The sequence below is a fragment of the Alosa pseudoharengus genome, unplaced genomic scaffold (genome assembly GCF_046254945.1).
Source record: "Alosa pseudoharengus isolate Yale_2024_CS ecotype anadromous, Long Island Sound unplaced genomic scaffold, YU_APseudo_1.1 YU_APseudo_1.1_scf_17, whole genome shotgun sequence".
Classification (NCBI taxonomy): domain Eukaryota; kingdom Metazoa; phylum Chordata; class Actinopteri; order Clupeiformes; family Clupeidae; genus Alosa; species Alosa pseudoharengus.
The window spans coordinates 3,629,310-3,636,809 of NW_027468640.1; the positions used below are offsets into that span (position 1 = coordinate 3,629,310).

Here is a 7,500-nt window from a genome sequence, read left to right on the forward strand (position 1 = left end):
ACTACCTGCTGTGCGCTATGAGAGGAGACATTAGGAGCTAACGACGTTTGCAGTGTATGAAAGCAAAGCAGCTGTCAGCAAAGCGTATAAACGCACATATTCCAGGGATTTCCAGAAAGCTGTTTCTTGTCTGTATGAACAATGTGAACGGCTCTGCTGTGCAAGCTCGGCAATGCTTGTGTCTGGACAATACCGAGCCAGCCACATTGTTGAAGAGGCGATTCCCTCGCAGGCAGGTCAACCCTGGCTACTATAGCCGAGCTGAATAGCCGGCTGGCTTCAGGGCGCAGCACAAATGCCCAAACAGACATGTCTGCAAGGACTGCTTGCGTTCAGAATGAAACCTATACGTAAACCTTTGAACCCCTTCTACATGAAGTTGTAAGGTTTAAGCAGTTCGATTCCACTGAAACCGCTCGTGTATTTATTTAACTGTGGATTAATTTGGTCTCTGCTCAACCTAACATTTGTGTGACGTTAGTCAGTCAGGGCAGCGTTGCAGCACAGCATTAAAGTTAGCGCAGTGTTCAACAATTATAAGTCTACAACCAATTATATTGTCACAATACCCGGACACGATAACAGCAATACATAAATAGGCTGCTATTTCCTACGTGTATAGACAAATTGACGTTATCCTGCTGTGAATTCAGCATCGCTAAAACTTAACTTAGCTGTCAGCATTACAGTGTGCACGCTAACTCTAGCTAAAAATGTGCAGTAGGGTAGAACTTATAGGATGATTTAACTTTTTTAAGATATGTTGTACTGGTGGCAATTATATTATACCTGCACAAAATACACTGAACACAAAATATGCCGGATAAATTGATCATCGGACATTACCTTAAAGCGCTAAACAAACTCGTCCAAAAAACACGCTTGTACGGTGTCCTGTGAGGAACAAACCACCTAGAGCGCAATTGGTTTTGTCACCGTTGCATTGAAGTTCTGTATTCTGTATCTATCTGGCAATTTAGGCATAAAACAACGTTGTTTGTAGTTGATGTCCTAATAAATCTGTTTAATGTTGAGCATCACATCACATCACACTTCTTCTGCAAGTCCTCGTCGAAAGCCAATCAAATGTAATGAACGATATGATCATCTCAAAATAATCATAAATATGTGGATGGATTAGATTTTTTTGTAATGTCAATTTGTAACATCCGAGGTCATTTACCTTTTTAGTTACAATAAAACTGAAAAAATGAGTTTTCATACAGACACACACCTGTTGCTGCCATATGGCCTTGCATATGATTCTCTTTTTCTCTCTCCCTAAATAGCCTATTACCTATAGGGAATATTTTGTGGGGTTGTTTTAACATGAAGGAAAGACATGTCTTGTTGCTAAAGGACAGAGAATTATGAAGCCAAATTCTCATTTTTATTGAATGAGTATGAGTCATGAGCTTATCAGTTTTAACCATCATAGACTAGCCTACTATAATTCCTGCAAAATTATGAATCAGTTTTAGGCTAGAGAGAACAGCAACCAAATAATTTCACCACACTCTACTTGCAATTCAATTATCGGTAAGACCTTTTGAGAAAGAAAGAAATGAATAGCAGATATGCCTGAAGAAGACCATTTAAATGCTCTAAGCACAGCACAGCCATTGAAGGCAGCAGAATGATAATATACCTCTTTTGTTTCTTGCTTATTCACTGAATTAATAAGAAGGTAACATTATGTTGTCACTGTAGGCTTCCATGCAAAAATGTGTTTCCATAAATATTCTTTTCAGACTATTTAAACTGGAAATAGCTTGTCTTCTTTAGGTCTTGGTGAAGTTGGTGCAGTTATCTAAACTGTTTGTCTTCTCGGACAATCATGTGTTACTTACTGGTCAATATAATGGAAAGAACATGCAGACGCTGCACAATATGTATGCACACATCATGTTGTTACTGCGCTAATGACATGCAGTTGTAGAAATGGCATAACAACATTATGGCATTGGACAACTTAACACCGAGTTGTATTTTTTTTTTCAGTCAGGCATCAATAAGCACCATGCTAAAGGCTCTCGGCCGCTGCTACCGGACACGTGGTCGCGCTCTAGCAATATGCAGTGCAGACTGGTTGTTGTCAATTTGGTTGTCGGGCTATTATTACACGCCGTCATTCGCACGGATCTCGGGTTTCTGATTATTAGCTGTGCGTTAACACTTGCAAATGTAGGAGCCTGTTGGGTGAATGAAGAGTTGCATGACATTGGCTGTCTGCGCGTCTGAAGCGTTCCATTGGCTCGCGTCTCCTCCACTGGCCTGTCTACGACTCCTGGCAGCGCACGGGGAACGGCGCATGCGTCTTACTTTATTCCTCAGCCTTTGAAACTCGGGGTTGAGTTCAATTAAGGGACCATGTCCGCCATCAGCCGTCTGCAGTTCTCGGTCTTCTCATTTAAACCGAATTCTTCATGAAATAGTATTATCGCGTGGCCTAGAGAATGGCCGGCTCGGTGAGTATACCGCAGGCAACGCCGCGCTTTCGAATCGGTTGCTCCGTGTGTGTTGTTCTCTCTCTGCCCGAAGAAGCCGACAGCTCTGCATTTCTGCCAGACGATTTCCAGCCATATTTCCATCGATATTCAAGTACAGTAGAAGTAGTTGAGCGGTGAGCAGCGTACGGAATGCTGCATTTCTCACGCACTAGGGCACGTCTGCGAATGTGTGGCTAAGAGAAGGCGGTTTAATAAATAATCTCGTGTTCTCTGATTTGCATGAAACATTGCTTGAATGTAGATAGTTTCTCTCAGTCAAGACTGTTGCTGAAACTAAGTACGTATGAGACCGTAAAATATCGTGATTGATCACGAATGTATGGGCAACGTAGGCTGATATTCCTGTCCTCTCCTTCCCGTATGCAGTTGTGGGTTTGTGTGCATTTTAATGCATACTGTCGGCGAGGTTAAGCTCGTTGTCTTCTGGACATGACCGTCACTCCATTAACGCCTTATGTATCGTTACCATATGTTGACATTTCTATCTGATGTGGCTAGCAGGCTGTGTCTCGGTGTCGTATCGTTACAGCAGATTTTTGTTTGGGTCTCGCAGGGTGCCGTCCAGGTGAAATTGGAACTCGGCCACCGGGCCCAGGTCCGGAAGAAACCCACTGCGGAGGGCTTCACGCACGATTGGATGGTTTTTGTCCGGGGACCAGAGCACAGCAACATTCAGCACTTTGTGGAAAAAGTAGTTTTTCACCTGCACGAAAGCTTTCCGAGACCAAAAAGAGGTAGGTGGCCAGATTGTTCCTCTTGTATGCACGGACTGCAAATCATGCCGATGGGTGAAATGAACAGTGATTGTATGGAACACGTTGCCAGGAAGAAGTAGATGTCTCCAGAAAATAACACACACACGAGCGTCCTACAAGTGTGTCCTTGTTGTTACTTAAATAATGGGCGTAATTGTTATTGTGAATAATTCGGGTGCGTTATGCGTATAGTAGATGAGTGGAGAAGTCTACAGAATGCAGCTGTCCGAGTTTTGTTCAAATGCGGCCACGACCTCGGCGTTGCACGGGAGTGACTGCCGCAAATTTGGATATGGAAATGTTACCATTGGAAACATTACTTCCCCCGGCAAGCGCTAAAGGAAATTTAAATTCCTATTCGTGTTATCTATGTTCGGTTGGCTCTGTGCTATTCCGGGGTATATTGAACAATTCAGCCTATGCAATGTGATCTTACCAAATCCTTGAAGTTGCATATCCTAAAGAATTGAAACAGGGCAGTGTACCCTCTGCATAGAGAAGGCTACATTCAACCTTGATGTGTAGTCTCTCACATGTGGTTACAATGGTCAATGTTAATATAGTCGAATTCCGAAATGGTTATGCAGTTACGCACTTGTGTCCGCGTTGTGATGGATTTGGGGAAAAGTGTTCTCAAGCGTAAGGAAAAGACTTTACACAAAGCCATTGTGTGCACAATTTTGAGAAACTTTCTGCGTTGCCGCCGTTAGTTGTCATAGTTTGAAGTCTGGGTGGCGAGAGTGGATTTCATGGGTTCGTGGGAAGCTATACTTGGGAACAATGAGGACGTTTCGTGTCGGTGGGTGCTGGATGGCGCTGGCAGTCACGGTGGTTGGTTAAGCGTCTGGCAAGACGGAAGGGATCAATTTAAATATTTGTTGGTTTGAGACGCCCCCTCCTCTCCGGAGCTCGTGTGTGTATGAGTGTTCCTTGACATGGCATGTGCTGGGAAGCGGTCCAGGCCCGGTACTGGTATCGTGGAGAGAGCCAGTCATAGTAGTGTAATTACACGCGAGTCGGGTTGCAGCACGAGAGTATCGGCACTTTATTGCGAACAGTTGTAAGCGCGCGCTGCTCGTTCCTCATTCTTGAGCACGTTTTAGGGGGTTCCTGTACAGATGTCACTAGCAGAGATTGATTGGTGTTGGTGCAAAAAGTGATTGTGTGTGTGTGTAACCCATTTCTAAAACATGGTTTTGGATGCAGCCGGTATTACTACAGTAGACTGTTCCCTGTATGACACCGCCTTGTTCTGATTGGTGCCTTGCAGTGGTTGTCATCAGCTAATAAGAGCTTCAGAGGAATAGCGCTTTGGCATGCAATCCCAGGCGTCTGTCACAGAATTATGAGTGGAAGAGCTAATGCAACACACTGCAATATACTCAGCCATCGGAACCTGTGTTATTGGATCAGGATGGGGTTCGGCTCTGCAGGATTTATGTTTTTTTCTGGTCGGCTCTAGTGTCCACCCAGAGCCAGTGTTAAAGTCTGTGTGTCATGATGTAAAGCACCAATCACTCATATGAGCAAGTGAGGAGATGAGAGAAGGGAAGGAGGAAAGAAAAGAGCAGAGATGGAAGGAGAGCAGAGTGGAGGAGAAGAAAGCTGAAGGAGGGATACAGAGGAGGTAGTGAGGAGGAGAAGAATAGGAGGAGCTGATAAGAGAAGAGGAGGAGGAGCAGGAAGACATGATAGAGAGAGGAGGAGAAAAGTAGGAGGAGAGAGAGAGAGGAGAGAGAGAGAGGAGGAAGAGAGAGGGAAAAAAGGAGATGAGGTTGGAGAAAGGGAAGGGACAGAGGAGAAAACAGAAGAAAAGAACTAAAGAGGAGAAAAGAGATGGTGGATGATGGAGGTGGGTCTGGGTCCGCAAGCACGTGCATATCATCCATATCACCACTTCTCACATTTATGTCATCAGTTTTAAAACACTAAGAGATTTCCTGTGTGTGCGAGTGTGCGAGTGTGTGTGTGTGTGTGTGTGTGTGTGTGTGTGTGTGTGTGTGTGTGTGTGTGTGTGTGTGTGTGTGTGTGTGTGTGTGTAAAGCTTCTCCACTATGTTTCTGAGTGTTAAAGCAGTCAGTAAATCAGGGCCGCTGGCTCTAATTGGGGCCTCTCTGCCACTCGCTCAGGGGCCTTTGATGACAAAATGAGCGTTTACTTTAGCTCACGCCCACACACACACACACACACACACACACACACACTCACTCACTCACTCTGTGATAGATGAGATAAGTGGTCTCCGCTCCAGGGGAGGCTACAGAGCTGCACGTAAATCTTCAGCCAGTGGGAGAGAAGCTCCCCAGCACCGCGTGCAGAGCAGAGAGAGCACCTCCGACCGGACACCAAGCTGCCCCCCCTCTCTCTCTCTCTTTCTTCCCCCCCCCCCCTCTCTCTCTTTCTCCCCCCCCGCCCTCTCTCTTTCTCCCCCCCCCCCCTCTCTCTCTTTCTCCCCCCCCTCTCTCTCCCTCTTACTCCCCCCCCTCTCTCTCCCTCTTACTCTCGCTCTCTTCTTTTCTTTTTCTCTCTCTCTCTCTCCCTCTTATTCTCTCTCTCTCTCTTCCCTCTCTCTCTCTCTTCTCTCTCTCTCTCTCTCTTCCCTCTCTCTCTCTCTCTCTCCCTCTCTCTCTCTCCCTCTCTCCCTCTCTCCCTCTCTCCCTCTCTCTCTCTCTCTATCTCTCTCTCTTTCTCTCTCTCTCCCTCTCTTCTCTCTCCCTCTCTCCCTCTCTCCCTCTCTCTCTCTCTCTATCTCTCTCTCTCTATCTCTCTCTCTCTTTCTCTCTCTCTCCCTCTCTTCTCTCTCCCTCCTCTCTCTCTCTCCCTCTTACTTTCTCTCTCTCTTCTCTTCTATCTCTCTCTCTCTCTCCCTCTTCTCTCTCTCTGTCTCGTGCCGTGTTTTCACGCTGTGACAAATTAGGAGCTTAAGTACTTCCTGAGGCTCTGCTCTCGCACACCGAGAGGCTGCTGTGTGTGTGTGTGTGTGTGTGTGTGTGCCCTCCGTTCAGACACACAGGTAATTGATTTGACAGAGTCCACATAGGCCCCTCCATAGGCTGATGATCATATGAGATGGGTGGGGGGCGTTCGGGAGGGCAGGTTGTGGGTGGGGGGCGTTCGGGAGGGCTGGTTGTGGGTGGGGGGCGTTCGACCCGACGGGAGGGCAGGTTGTGGGTGGGGGGCGTTCGGCCCGACGGGAGGGCAGGTTGTGGGTGGGGGGCGTTCGGGAGGGCTGGTTGTGGGTGGGGGGCGTTCGGCCCGATGGGAGGGCAGGTTGTGGGTGGGGGGCGTTCGGCCCGATGGGAGGGCAGGTTGTGGGTGGGGGGCGTTCGGTTGTGGGCATATTGTGTGCGTGGAATGGAGGGAGGCAAATGGATGGTTGGCAGTCAGCAGGAACGTACTACACTGATAGGAGGAGGTGTACCAGAGCGTGCATGTTTACACACACACACACACACACACACACACACACACACACACACACACAGAGAGAGAGAGAGAGAGCACATGTGTCAGAGTAGAATGTTAGTTTAGTCATTTTAAAACCCCTTTAGGTCCTTGTCATGTTTTCCCTGCTCTTAGCGATGACCTCACAGAACACCATTGGGCAGACTCTCTCCATCTCTCTCTCTCCATCTCTCTCTCTCCATTTCTCTCTATTTTTCTCTCTGAACCTCAGCACCCGGAATTCACACGGCTAGAAAATCACTTATTGTCTGAGTGCTAACCCCTCCCCAGGTGTGTGTGTGTGTGTGTGTGCGTGTGTGTTTTTTGGGGGAGGGCCGTTTGGGGAGACCTTGTGCACAGACAGATCTGTGTGTTTGACAGTTTAATTCCAACAACTTCTCCCAGAGTGGACCCACAAGGGCACAGCTGCCACACATGCATGCACACACACACACACACACACACACACACACACACACACACACTCACACACACACACCAGACACACACACACACACACACACACACAAACACACACACAAACACGCACACACTAGGTCCTTCATCTTCTGACCTTACAGCCTTAGAGAGTGTAGACCCAGGCATTAAGTCACTTCCTTTTGCTCTCTCTCCCTCCAGCCCTCCCTCTCCCTCCATCCCTCTCCCCTTCTCTCTCTCCCTCCATCCCTCTCCCCTTCTCTCCCTCTCTCTCTCCCTCCATCCCTCTCCCCCTTCTTCTCTCTCTCTCTCTCTCTCCCTCCAGCCCTCCCTCTCTCTCTCCCTCTCCCCTT

At 47.5% G+C, this 7,500-nt stretch overlaps 1 protein-coding gene across 1 annotated transcript in view; it reads right to left on the minus strand.

Moving 5' to 3' along the window:
* The window catches only part of focad (focadhesin), a 100,292-nt gene extending 99,401 nt beyond the window's left edge, over positions 1-891 (minus strand). Inside the window, exon 1 of the mRNA XM_076289557.1 lies at positions 847-891. The gene's annotated coding sequence lies outside the window, so the exon portion shown is untranslated. The remainder of the gene's footprint in view (positions 1-846) is intronic.
* Positions 892-7,500: the final 6,609 nt, after the last annotated feature.